At 36.1% G+C, this 15106-nt stretch overlaps 1 long non-coding RNA gene across 1 annotated transcript; it reads right to left on the bottom strand.

Moving 5' to 3' along the window:
- Positions 1 to 11312: 11312 nt before the first annotated feature.
- Positions 11313 to 14247, bottom strand: LOC116209972. The gene is made up of 3 exons (XR_004157392.1): positions 13871 to 14247; positions 12019 to 12175; positions 11313 to 11540 (listed from the first exon to the last, which is right to left on the bottom strand). It is a non-coding gene; the product is annotated as an uncharacterized LOC116209972 (long non-coding RNA).
- Positions 14248 to 15106: the final 859 nt, after the last annotated feature.

Here is a 15106-nt window from a genome sequence, read left to right as displayed (position 1 = left end):
CAAGTGCAATTGACGGTGTAAGATTAATAAGATCAACTGTTGTCCTCATTGCCTCACCCCAAAAGGACTTAAACAGTTTCGCCTGGGAAAGTATACAACGAACTATCTTAACAATTATGCGATTCATCCTCTTTGCAAGCCCATTTGTTGTGGTAGCTTCGATACCGTCTTCTCAAGTTTGATCCCATGAGTCCTGCAATAGTTCTCGAAAGGACCCCTATACTCACCACCATTATCAGCTCCGACACATTTTAGCTTCATGCCTGTTTCTCTTTCCACTGCTATATGAAAGTTCTTGAAAATCTCAGTCACCTGATCTTTAGTCCTCATAGGATAAGCCCAAACCTTCTTGGAGCGATCATTTATAAAGGTTACAAAATAGAGAGCACCACCAAGAGATCTATCCGACATGAAACAAACATCAGTATGCACAAGATCAAGTATATGATCGCATCTAGAGGACGACTTCTAACAAAAGAAACTATCATCTACTTACCAGCTAAACAGTGATCACAAGTGCTCAAGTGCATATCTTTAACAGGTAAAGACTGCTTTCTAGCAAGAATTTAAATACCTTTCTCACTGATATGCCCAAGTCTCTTGTGCCATAGCTCGATATGATAATTCTCAGCAATATTAACCTGACCGGAGTTGTACCTAGCACGCAGCCTGTAGAAAATGTCAACCTTCTGACCTCGTGCCACAATCAACGAACCCTTGGAGAGCTTTCATTTCCCACCACTAAATTTGTTACTGTAGCCTTCATCATCAAGCTGACTCATCGAGATTAGGTTAAGGTAAATTTCTAGAACATGCCTAATCTTTTTCAGAAGCAACTTGCAGCGAAGCTCAGTCTCTAGACATACATCACCAATACCGACAATCTTGCATACTGTCCATTCCCCATTCTCACATAACTATAGTCCCCGGTAGTGTAATATGAGAAAAAATCCTAATGAGGAGTGACATGAAACGAGGCACATGTATCTGCAACCCAAGTAGAGTCTTGATACGTGAGATTCACATAAACTTCATCACAAATAATGTAGGTCTCTCCATTAGATGCCACTGTTGTAGTGCTTTCTTTCTTCTTGCTTTCATCGTTGTCATTCTAATTTTTCTTAGAGTTTTATACTCCCTTTTGTAGTGTCCTTCTTTTCCATAGTGATAGCAAGTGACCCATTTCCTCGTCTTCGACTTTGATCTACCCCTCGATTTGTCACGTGAGTTACCATGCTTGGAAGATGAATTTCTGCTTTGACTTCTCCCCCGTTGTTCAGTAACCAAAGTTTCAAACCGAATGGAAATCCCAAAGTCTTTCTTTCTAGTCTCCTCATTGAATAAACTATATGTCACCGTGGCCAACGATAACCTTCCATTAGGTGTAGAATTGCTCAACGCAACTACAAGTATATCCCAATTATCCGGTAGAGTTCCTAAAAGTAGACAAGCCTGCAACTCATCGGGTAGTATTATCTCCAAGTTCGTCAACTGGTTAACAATATCCTGGAAATTACTCATGTGCACAGCCATATCACCTCCATCTTGGCAACAACGATGAACCAGCTTCTTCATGAGAAATGCCTTATTTTGTGGAGTCTTCCTCGCATAGAGATTTGCCAACTTATCCCACAAAACTTTCGCATTTGTCTTCTGAGCAACATGATGATAAATACTATTGTCTATCCACTGCCGAATTAAACCAATAGTCTTCCGATTTGCACGTTCCCTGGCCTTGTCATCCTTATCTTTTGGTTTCTTGGAATCCCCTTCAATGGGATCATACAAGTCCCTGCAGAATAGAAGATCCTCCATCCGAGACTTCCATATAGAGTAGTTGGTTGCATTCGACTTGAACATAGATCCCGTAGACTCCTCCCTCTCGAAAACACTGAAAAACTTAAACTTCTCTAACTCGAGGTTCTAATACCACTTGTTGGCAAAGGGTGTGCTCGGCCAAACAACAACGTAGTAATTAGTCTTCCTCCCCTACTAGTGTAATTGAGATAGGAATCAACCAAATCAACCAACAAGTAGTAAAAAAAAAAGACACCAAGAATTTTTACGTAGAAAACCCCGATGTGAGGAAAAACCACGAGACCAATTCCGAATCAATGATCCACTATCAATGAAGGTTACACAAAATTTTTCATCAAGGATAAACCCTTGGATCACCAAACTCAAGAGACACACTCTCTTGGATCACCCAAACCCGAAATTCGTTACCCACAACAAGTGAATTACAAAATCAGCTGAAACAGCACCTACAGAGCTCGAATATGAATCCTAACCGTTCAGAACTTAACCCCACGTGTCATGAAGCTGGTGCCAAAATTTCGTTTCAATCGGAGTTCGTTTGACATCCCGATTGAGGTTTGATCTCCAGCTGCACGCTGCCACTATTGATCCGAATTATGCTTTGTATTTCTCCGTGTTCTGCGCTGCTTTCTGTTCTGCTACAGATCAGCCACCTGCCACATCTATGCTGAAAAATAAACCCTACAAGGTGGGTCCTTGGGCCTATTAAAACCCGATAAAAGGCCAACACGATCTGAGCTCAACTTCCTCCAAATTACAGAGATATCCAACATTGCATAATATTTGATGTAATTACAAGCCACCCAAAAGGTGAAATAAAGCATAATCAGTAATAGGAAAAGGTGTCTGGGCATCAAAACTACATCTACTAATAAAAAAGAGAAAACTGCTCCAACACTTCAAAGTTCCAATAACATGTACTATGTGCAAAATACCAAGCCCAATCAATAGACATACATGAAGGTTGGAAATTTCAAAAAGAACTTGTTCCATGGTAATTGAAGCTCCTAGAGGGTCCGAAAGCAAAACGAATGAAAGCATTACATTAATTCCTATTGTCACAAAATTAAGCCTTCTCCGATAAAACTCAAGATAACAAGTCTACATACATAACAAAAAGCTAAGAGTCAAAAACTTGTTCCATGCTTCTTAAGCTTCTAGTTTGATCTTGCTGTACATAGAAAATAACCATGTAGTGAAAACAGAGACATTTATGCTCAGGGATATACAATCATATAGTTGTTTGACCTATGGCAAAGAGAGAATATTATGAACCAAGACAAGAATTATACACAAAAAAGATAAATGACAAACTAAACCTTTACCATCATTTTGATAATTATCGAAGTGATTTGATAGACTTGTGGATGGGCATGCGAAAAAGTATCTCCAATATTTTATTACAACAAGAGCAACCAATATGACCCATAGTTCCACTAACTCAGTTAAAGATCAAAACATAATCCATAAATCATTACAACAAAGGGAGCATCCAATTAGAAAGTTAATTCAATATAAATTAGAAAGGGTTTCTAATTCCATTAGCAAATTGAACTGCAGACCTCCGTCAATTGCAAATACAATAAGCATGCAGAAAAAGATTAGTGAGATCGTTTGACTAAAGTGGAGCTACAAATTATGTTAATGATGCAGGAAAAGGAGTGTGGCATATCCATGATAATCTTGAGAACATATCCCCGTTTTTCACAGAAAAAAGATAATAATAATTCATCATATCTATCTGCTTCTTAAACCATTAGGTGACACTTAAATCCAAACAGCAACTTAACAAAATTTGCACTTGCTTCTTACAATGAAAAATACATTACCAAGTTGATACCTTATAACTATAATACCTCGTATCATCATTGATAAAAATTACGAAGTTGAAAGCAAGTCCAACATTGATAAGCCCTCTAACTTGACCCGAAACTAACCACCCAAATAGCCATTCCTCATGTCATTCATCCTCCAAGATAAAGCATATATCATCCATCTTTATTATTCAATTCAGCCACATATCTATATTTACAATATATACTTTAATATCATGTCATACAATCATAAATCAGGCCTAGAACCAATATTCAACTCAGCCCGCATGTCAAGCTCAACCTTGAGGCATCAAAATCAAGTAAAAGAAGCTTAAATCAATTCAGGAAATGTCATGCATCTCAGCCTCGACATCCAGCCGACTTCTAACACATCAAAATAGAGTAAAACAACCTCAAATCCTTCAAACAACATTCTGTAACTCAGCCATGCATAAGCACCAGAATTTCGGGTTAAAAGAACTCATTTGACACCCTCTAATCATCCGAACTGAGCCTCATACGGGGCTGTGGGGGGAAGCTGCTGCTACGGAGGAGGTCACGATAGAGGGGACGAGCTGAGCTCATCGCTGGAAGGGCTAGGTTGTAACCAGAACTCCGGTCACCTGCGAAAGGTAGAGAGAGACGGCAGCAGACAGAGCAGAGATCGAGAGAGAGAGATAGACTGGGAGAGTGGAACTTAGCTCGGCTTAACTCAGGAAAATCGACGGAGGGACTTGTCGGAGCTTCGAAAAGGGAACGATGGAGCTGGCTGTGACACTAGTCCCGCTCGATGACCTTGGAGATAAGGTCGAGGATCGTGAGTGACGCAGCGCGAATAACGGTTTCTCGCACCTAAATCTGAATTTAGACTTGAGGGGAATAAAACACGTTTAAACCTTAACAATTTACTGAAAACAAAGAGTTATGGCAAACTCAAAGTATTATTAAGCAATAGGTCTTTCTGAGATATAGAGTTCTAGCCTTTTGTTACAATGAGATGGACTATACATATATAGTCCTAAGACAACTAAGAAGACACTAAAATAAAATAAAAAAAAATAGAATCTAGACTCTTAATATGTAACTTCCTAAAACAAAATAAGTAGTTGTTCCAAAATATGAAACTTAAGACCTTGACTCAAACTAAAATTGGAAGTAATATCTAATTCTAAATATATTTCTATCTAAATAAAATATACTAGATAGTAATATTCATAATCTATGAATCAAGACATCCCATCTTCCCTTTCCACATCACGAGAATATTTCCTTGATATATCAAAGATATGCTTCTTTAGGCTTGGGCTTGTTGATATGAATTTGGGCTGAAAATCCTCCTTGTCATTCTCTCATACTTGTGCAAAGCTCATCCTCGAGCTTTCGCTGCGCTTCAAGTATTGTAGTCACCATGAAGTTAAATCGCTCGTATGGATGGATCTTCATTTGCCAAAGCTTGAAATTCCATATGTAGGAATGTTAATACCGATGACATCTTTGGAAATTTCTTTTCAAAAGATAATTTCTTCACGATCAACATAGGCAACTCACGTGATTCTAGAGTTAACTCATTCTTCACCTTGATATCATCTTTCTTTTTAGGACTCTCAACATCTTAGAAACTTCCTGAATTCGCTCCTCCTTGCAGTCCACTAATTGCAGTCTCTTGTCTTCCTTTTCAGGGCTATGATTACTGTGTGGAATTCCCTCTTCCATCGCTAGATGAATATTTGCCATATCACTAAGATTTACCTTAGCCCTTTCATGATAAAGTTGGCTAAATCAACAAAATTCTCTCAAGGTTCAGTTCTAATTTGCTCATTCAATTGCAATTCAACCTTAAGAGCTAAGCTGTAAGCTTTAGATAAAGTCGAAATCACCTTGTACCGCATTCTTTCTTATATGTCAGGATTTAGGCCTTCTAGATAATGCTTGACTATCTTCACTTTCCACTAGCATAACGCATTCAACCAAGTGAAGTTATTTCATGGTATATTCTTCAACAATCCTACTTAGTTGAGAACATTGTTAATACAATTGAAACGAGTACTCTTCATACTCCAAGGAAAGAAATCTTGCTTTTAGAGATCTCTTCATACGCCTCCATGTAAAAATTGGATCTTTGCCATCTCGAATACGATCTTGTTGCAATCTTTCCCACCAAGTAGAAGCTTTACCTTTTAAGCGACAAACAACTCTATCAACTCGGCTTCCAGTATTCGAAATATCATAGTAATCAAAGAAACGATCCACATTGAAAATCCGTTCTAGAAAATCTTTGTAACTTACTCTTCCATCGAAGGTAGGAAATCTTCTTGGATAGTAATCTCCTAGATCCCATAGATATCTTCTGCTTTCGCAATAATTCACAGCTCGATCGTATCCTCTATCTTGATATGAACTAGCTTTAACTTGGAGTGTACGACTGGTCGAAATGCATCGAATGACAGGCTGCTCACGAGGAATAGCTCGATATGGCCGACCGCCGTCTCCCACTTTTTAATCAGCACGTAAGCCTAGAGCGCCAAGCATGATACCTAGCTCCTTGAACCTCTGGTCTGGTCTCCTCTCCAACCTCTATTCGAGTATCTGTTCCAGCCTCTCTAATCTCTACTAATTTATTGTCACCTTCTACTCTTCGGCATTAGAGTAGTTGTGAATCGCTTCGTTCGTCATTATCATATTTAGACAAGTCTTGCTCTGATACCAATTGACGCAGCGCGGATCATGATTTCTCATGCCTAAATCTGAATTTAGACTTACAGGGGATAAAACACGTTTAAACTCTAGCGATATGCTGAAAATAAAGAGTTATGACAAACTCAAAGTATTATTAAACAGTAAGTCTTTCTGAGATATTTAGTTCTAGTAATCGATTAGAATGAGATAGACTACATATATATAGTCCTAAGACAACTAAGAAGATCTAAACTCTTACTATGTAACTTCTTAAAACAAAACAAATAATTGTTCCAAAATAGGAAATTTAATACTCTTGACTCAAACTAAAATTGGGAGTAATATCTAATTCTAAATATATTTCTATCTTAATGAAATAAACCACCTAATTAACATAGTAATATTCCTAATCTATGGATTAAGACATTTCATCTTCCTTTTCCATATCACGAGAATATTTCCTTGATATATTCATGATATACTTCTTTGGGCTTGGGCTTGTTGATATGAATTTGGGCTGAAAATCCTCCTCGTCAATAAGGCTTAGTGACGGAGTTTGAGGAGGACAATGGTAGGTGAAGCTTGGCAAGAGGGGGCTTTGTCAGTGATGTTATGGGTCGAGGACGACGCTGATGCAATATTGGCCGACAACATAAGAGCGGCTGCTGCTACTACCCCTTCTGCTCCCTTTCTCCTTTTTCGATCTTGAGCAGAGGCAGAAAGCTTAGGGTTTGAGAAGATGAGATATTATATGGGAATCCGAAATTACACATGGGGATCTAATTTTTATGTAAATTGCAAGAGAGCCCATATGTCTTCCATTTCCAATTTGTCCCGAGTCCTCAGCACATGTCTGGCTTACCCTTGATGAATTTTATGATCGTTTGAAATTGTGAAATAATCAATAATATTTTCCTTAAAAACCCATGAAATGACCATTTTGCCCTTTGTTATCGCAGTCATGTCAGATCGTCATCTTCAAGTCCAATTGAGTTCAAAATCGACTCCGAGCCAAAATCATGTGTCTACATAGATATAGTCAATCTTGACCTTTCTAGTTTATAATTTTTAATATAATATTATTCAACAATGTAAAATTTGTAAAATTTTAACTTTTTAAATTTGAAAAATATTTTACTAAAGTTAAAGTAATAGATAATATATTTTTAATTTAGATAATCGATAAATGTATAAATTTATATTTTTTCAACTTTTTCATTAATTTGGTTTTTCTCTTGCCCTATTTATGAAATTTAATTACTAGTAGTCCTATATATTTAATACTATGATTATATTCTTTCGAGTCGTGATTGATCGTTGTTTAGAGTCTCTCATCATCATTATATATATATATATATATATATATATTAAGTTTTGTATATTCCAAATAATGACTATTATAGCTATATTTACCAAAATAAGAATAAGATAACAAAAACTAATCAATCATTTTCAATACAAAATAAAGTCGATGTGGAGGTCTTTTCCAATCGTACCAAAAACATGATCTCGATGAGGGGAAGAAAAGGAAAAGCAAGATCAAAATCCACGAAATTACGATATACTGATCGAGATACACATCAATAAATGTCAAACAAAATGCCGACGGCCACTTGTGCCATAGTGATAGACGGTTTTTAGTTTTAGACATCAGTAAAGTACCTACCTAGGTGACAGCACTATGGTTTGTCAGCAAAAGAAAAAAAAAACGTTACGTTGACGGATCTCAAATTTTCTTCAGTAGAAACTAACCTATAGTGACGGTATATGGTCTCTCAGAAAAAGAACAACGTATACTGAGAGATTTTAAATGTAGTCAGCAAAAACTATCTACATTGATGAAAATTTCTATCAGTAGAGAAACTGTCACTAGATGGCAATTAGTTTGTAGTGATAACGTACTCACCCTTTCATAACTCTACTTAACTTACGGTCCGCACAATTTGTAAAGGCGCACCAGCTTGCCATCTTTTCTCGGTTAACAAATCGTTCTTTGGAAAATTGTTGATGGACCAACAATGTTGTTATCACCGAAACTAACTAGTTAAGATAGATCCGCGCATTCCTGCAGGCTAGCTATAATGAAATTAGCAATTATATTATGATGCGTTCAAAATCATTGTAATGTTTTTTTCTTTTTATAATCTTAATACATCTACTGAAACGATCATAAAAATTTCTCATTTACCATTATTCTATATTCGAAATTCATAATGCTATTAGCAAGATACAATGGTGGTGAACTAATAAAATTTACTATTTTACCAAAAATATAAAAAAGTTGAAAATTTCTTAATCGAGAACATTATAGAAAAGTAAAGGGAAAAAACTATTTTTAGTCTCCATCATTGAGCTAATTTTTTTCACTTTTGTCCTAAACATTTTTTCAGGTTTGATCTGGTCCTCAACGTTATTCATTTCTTCACTTTTGTCCCATCATTTAATTTTCTGTGAAAATCAACAGATTCTAAATTATCTGCAAATAAAACCAAATCTTGAACATGAAAAATAATGAATATGCAAAAAAATAAAATAAAATCCGCCATAACTGGGAAGGAGAGCAGGGAGGGAGCAGTTGTCGGCTGCCACCACCCCTCATTTGAGGTCACTGACAACCCCAAGCGCAGACAGTGACCTCGGAGGAGGGAGGTGGCCGCCAGGCAACTTCCTCATCCCCTTGATTCCACGAATTTCTCAGCAGATCAGAGATGTCACAATGGAGAAGAAGCTGATGAAAGGAGAGTTGGCAATTGTCATCAAGAAGCTGAGAAGCATAGTCATGGTGGCTTCCCATCTTCTTCTTCCTCTTGTTGTAACTCTTACAACCTCTGGAGTCTAAATATTTAAAAAGTCAAAGTCGAAAACCACATATCATAGTATCACCATATAGAAGGAGAAAACTCGAAATTGGACATGCGTCAAAGGATAAAGCTCCTAGTATTTTGACTATTGTATATGTCGTATAAAATTACATGCATACATTATTCTTCTCTTACAAGGAAGTGTCATAAGCCTAGTATAAAGAAATCAGAAAGCTAAATAAAAGATACAAGTAATTTCAATACTAAGAATCAAATTTGGAACATTTTAGTTAGCAAAAGAGAGTGTACCACTATATTATACTCTCTTTTTTTCCTTGATTAAGAAGGTAAATTTCATGATATTCCTTATAATTTGCTAAAATGATAATAATAGTTGGACCCCACTTTTTGTAATAGAAGAGCAACTATTCCACTTCTTCATTGATATGGTAATTTTTTGTTTTACTGTTTTGTAAGTCGAGATGGCGCCGCACATGTACAAATTGCGAGCGAGATATACCTCATCATTGAAAATCATTCGTTGGGAACGAACCCTGAGAGCATCATGAAAATTGACCATCAAAATATATTGACTTATGCTTCCCTAATGCTTTTAATTTTGCTCATTCATAAATTGCATAATTAAGGTAAAACCCAGCCCATCTACAACTCCTAAGTTAGAGAGAGGATTTGAGTAGCAGTATGCTTGTCCCAGTTGTATCACCAATACGATCGTGAAAGTTCCCCGCTCGGGAACTACAAATCCAATTAATTGTTCCAATATATGGATGATTCCTCTAGCTGTCTACCTGCCATCAATTAGATCGAGCATCTCATTTTAGGTTCACAGTCAAATTAACTTTGCGTTTGGTAATGAAGTTAAATTTGATTTAATTTGATTTAGTTTGATTTGAGGATATAAAAATAAAAGTAGTTGGGTTAAGTAGGTGGTAGAATTCGGGAAAAGTACAATTGATATTGCGAAAGCTGTTTTAAAACAAAAATGTTCTGAAGAGACATCAGCCTTTGTTCGTCCATTAGGCCACTGTTTTTCAACTATTATTGCGGTCGCTATTGGGTGATAAACGACCTATACGCATCTATCTATTAATATTATATAAAAACTGAAGCACGAGATATGAGAGCTCCATTTCCTAATCCTCGTATCGTGGTTGAATGTAGTGCAAGCCGTGAGAGCTCCAATTGCTAACTCTCAGCTCGTGATTAAGTGTCTTTTCAATTACTCAATTAATTAATATTTTCGAAAAGAGATTCATGTATTTGAATATTTCAGTTTTAAAACAATCATAATAATTAATTTATATATAAAATCTCAAATAAGTTTTAAAAGTTTTTTATAATACTTATTTTTTTATTGTCCAATATATATTGAAGTTTTTTAATATAACTCCATCTCAAGAAATTAAATAATTTGTCCATATATACTTATCAAATAATTGTATTTCATTAATTTTTCTAATCATCTACGCAACCCGCAGGACTACGCCTAGTTCTACGTCATTTCCTAGTTCTCAATGATGTCCCGTGGCAGGTTTATTACGAGCTCATCAGCAGGGCTTTTGTGGTTACAATGAAAGGGCTCCCCTTTGTGTTTTTTCTTGGTGCGCCACTGGGCTGCAACAATATCTGGGCCTCCATATATGTTTATAGTTTACACCATAACCAACTGGGCTGAACAATTTTGGATGTTCAAAATGTCCATTCAGACTCACTTCTAGAAAAAGAAGAAATAGCGACCAAACAGTTTAGTCGCCATTTGTCATAATTCCGTCGCTAAAGGTTTTAGCGACCGAGTCCGTCGCAACTGGTCGCTGGAAAGCCGTCGCAAAAAGGGTGTCGGCGACCAACTAAAGAATTTGGTCGCTAAATCCTTAATTTTCCCTACCAACCTATGTTAGTTAACCACATTCTGTGACGAAAATGCTAGTTACTGTAAGGATAACAAATAGTTATTAATACATTCATTTAGTCGCCCATGCCCCTGTTCCTCAGTCCAATTTGCGAACAGATGTAATTTTAGTTACTAAAAGTATGTGTGGATATTATTTATTAACATTTTAATTGTTTATTTGCGACTAAAGTTTGGTCGCTATTTATTTTTTCGAAAAAAGAAAGAGGTTACAAATATCTTTTAAATTCGATAATTACCCTAAGCAAAGAATCTCATAATAACAAAATTAAATTGATCTGTACCCTCAAAATATCCATAACAAATTCAATATAGCATATTCAACAAATACATAATAATTTTAATATTCCACCATTCTAATAACAAAAAGTTAAATTTCTATGCTTATAAATCTATATAAATTTAATATTAACATGAGTAAAACAGAGTTGATTATATCTTAGCAAACGAAATCTTAAGTATTACAAGATGGCAAGTACTTGATGCTTCCTCAACAAACATCTGCAACACCAAAAAAATAGAACAATGACCATGTATATAAAAGTGGTAAAGAGCATTTTTTCTATAATATACAAAACCGATGGATTGGATAATAGTTCAGTTTACATTACTAGCTACGTAAGTCTTATCATTAAGAAGGATATGCGAATAATATATTAAACCAAGAAATATACAGACTAACAGGGGCTCTACACAAGGATGAGAACTTAATTACTCCAAGATTCTGACAATTACATCACATTCACTATTGACGAGCTTCGAGAACATAGGCTCATTGATATACTCCCTCATGGTTGGGAGCATACTCAAATGTTCAAAATAATGATCTATGTCGAGGGAGGAGGGGGAAGAAAGACCATTTTTGGTGAAGGTATAATAGAAGTTCTTGAAAGTTAGCAGCCCCATCAATGAAATGCATGAAAACAAACTAACCAAAGTGATTCCATGATCAGAATAAAAGCTTTGAATAAAGCTAAACCTATAAGGGACCGGTGTGCATAAGCATCTAAGGCTGCCACGGTAGCAATCCCTTTCAAAACAGTTGCTGCCGTTTCCCATGTCTGAGTTAGAGCTTGGCAGTGGCCACACTGCGGTGCAAATAATTCAACCTGAACGACTTTATTTGAATTCAAAGCCTACAATAATCAAAGACATTTTACACCAATAAGAACCAGAGCAAAAAACTCAGTCAAATTCCTTTCAATCTAGAATATCAAATTAGCTTATTTCTACTCCAATTATGACAAATGCACCAAAATCAAATTCTTCAGTAATGTCCTCAGTTATCATGTCTCTAATGAGTAGTACAATTTTAGCAGAACCAAATCAATGTAAGCTCCCATCAGTTCTCACGCCACCACAGGACAAATCACTTATGCCAATGGTATGCTCACCTAAAACGAACATTCTACAAAAGATCTTAATTGTGAGATTCGAATATGGGCTTTTCCCAGAGCAATTCCGTGGTTATCTCCCCAGTTTCTAATATTATCATAGAACTTATTTTCTCGGTCAAAAGAAAGGCCTCACATATTTACTTCGATATTAACCAGTAAGCCACAAACTATAGAACAATAGTAGAAAAATAACAAGTGATGGTTTTCTTGGTTACAAGCCAAAAGAATAAATAGTGACTCGTAAAATCAAATCTTATACAAAAAAGGAAAAAATAAAAAAAAAAACAGAGAGAGCATAACAATGGCAACAAGCATGGTGTCTCCATCAATTATTCAAAGCTTAGAACCAGCAACCCATCACCTAAGAAGAGTATGAACCGCAACAATAGTAGAGTCTTAATAACTAATGTAGAAAAAAAATTAAAATAAAAGAGGATTATTACATGTCACCAAAATAAAGAATTAAACAGGCCATTGCAATACAACCCCTTTTCTCAAGCAACTCTTAGAGGTACCATAAAAATGTTACTGCCGTAGAAGAGGCATAAAATCAGCAAAGAGACCATCTAAAAAGATTATAGTAACGAATGGTACATTAGCACTAAATAATTTAACATCCTAAGAAAAATAAATACGAAGGTACCACCAGATCATTTGAACAGTGAAGTTCATAAAAAAAATCCGTGCACAAAGATAGTATAATCGGAAATGGCCTCCCATACCATACAAGTATAAAAGGATCGTTTGACTAAATTCTTTTCCTTCCATTTAATTGTAATAAAAAATTGAGGAATAAAGTGCACAATCATGCTTTATGAGACTTGTTAGAACCACAAGACATCAAATAATACAACATTTTCATTTTTACAATTCGTTTTTTCAAGAATATATATAATTATGCATATAATATTGATTAAACAAGACGAGTTTTATAGCAGAACAGACCTCAAGACTCTCAATGCAAGAGAAGTCAATATATAAATTTGAAATGTACAAGTAGCTTTAAAGTAAAGAGTTCAGTTTATCTTGTGGAGGGAACACACGAGATTATTACATAAACTCATTGTAAAACACTACTTTATCATCCGGAGATCTTTTTAGCCTCAAGATATACAAAATCATTTTCCTAATTAGAGTTGAACTGAAATCCTCTATAGGTTTTGGGCCTTCACATACTATGAGAAGTTATAGATGTAAATTAAGCTCAACAAGTATCCTACAATTTTATAATGCAAGGAAGCTTATAAGATAAGGCCAAAAGAGAACTCAGAGCTTTCTAATATATGCAAATCCTTACATTATTCTCTTCAAATGGGTAAAAATTAGGGCAATGAATAAAAAATTACCAGCAAAAGTACTAATAACAGCACAGATCCAAAATCAAACTTAAGAAACCAAACTCATAGAAAGTGCATTGTGAGTAGGAATACTCACAAAAAGTACTGATTAGGCGACGCAGGCGGAGGAAGAAGGGCGGTGGCGTTACCCTGCTAACTGGGAGAGCTGGGCACGCAGGGGCGGCTCCGACTAGACTCGGAGCACTGGTGAGGTTGACAGTGAATGGGGAGGAGTGGGGCAGCTAGAGTACCAGAGAGTTTAGCTGCGAAGCTAGTGCAACTTGTTTGCCGAAGGGTGAGCAAGGGGCCCGGCAACCAATCAACGATTGAGGAAGAGCGATGAAGGTTCGAGATGGGGGGGGAAGCAAGGAAGATGGGAAGAGAGAATCGACGACTGCGAGTCGATTGGTTCTCGTGACCGAGAATCGAGATTGCTTTTTCAATTTTCTTTTTTCATTTTTAAAGCATTTGCGGCTAAGAAGTCGCTAGTAGATTTTGCGAGCACTTTTATTTTCAGTCTTTACAGCGACCAAGGTTATTTTGTCGCAATTATATTTGCGACCAAATGGAAAAGCAGTTACCATATGAAGGTGGCATTAAGTCGGCCCAAAATCTTTGGCGACTGAACATTAATTTGGTCGCTAAAGCAATGCTATTTACCGAGTACTTACTTATTTTGTCGCAAAAAGTTTCCAATTTTGCAGCCAACAATGATTTGGTCACTAAATATTGTCCCTAAAACGTCATTTTCCTGTACTGACTGTTTTGAAACGTTGCGGAATTTTCTACTGGCCAATTTTTTGGCGTAATAATGTGCATTTTAATATTGGCGATGCGCTATGTGATGGGATTTTAAAAGTTGTAGGAGTTGTCAATGCACCTAGTAAAGAAAATAGCGCATATTTACGCAACAATATGGTTATTAAATCAAATTATAGCTAGGTGCGGACCCATTCATCTATAGCGGGGGCTCGATAAGTTATTGAGAATTTTTTAGAGAATTTTAAATTTTTTTGAATTAGAAAAAATTTTCTTTTTCAAACAAATTTTTAGCCCTTTTTTTCGGAATTTTAACTACAATAACTAAAAGTCGTAGTCTCGTTAAAAAAAGAAGAAGAAGAAGAAGAAATAATGAAAGTATTGAGAGCATAAAAAGTTGAACAATAGAAAATGGAAACCTGACTCGTAGTCGATTGTTAAGGCAGGTGTTCAAGTGCATGTATTATGTGTAGGCAAATTGTAAAAGACTTGTTGCCAAGGAAGGTGGGTGTTGCGAGTTAACATCCTACATAAAAATATTAAGTAGGAAATTATGTGTTTATAAATATGTTGG

This window comes from Punica granatum, chromosome 6, assembly GCF_007655135.1.
Source record: "Punica granatum isolate Tunisia-2019 chromosome 6, ASM765513v2, whole genome shotgun sequence".
Lineage (NCBI taxonomy): Eukaryota > Viridiplantae > Streptophyta > Magnoliopsida > Myrtales > Lythraceae > Punica > Punica granatum.
The sequence above is the reverse complement of the archived record's forward strand: the minus strand, read 5'-3'. Positions and strand labels throughout refer to the sequence as shown.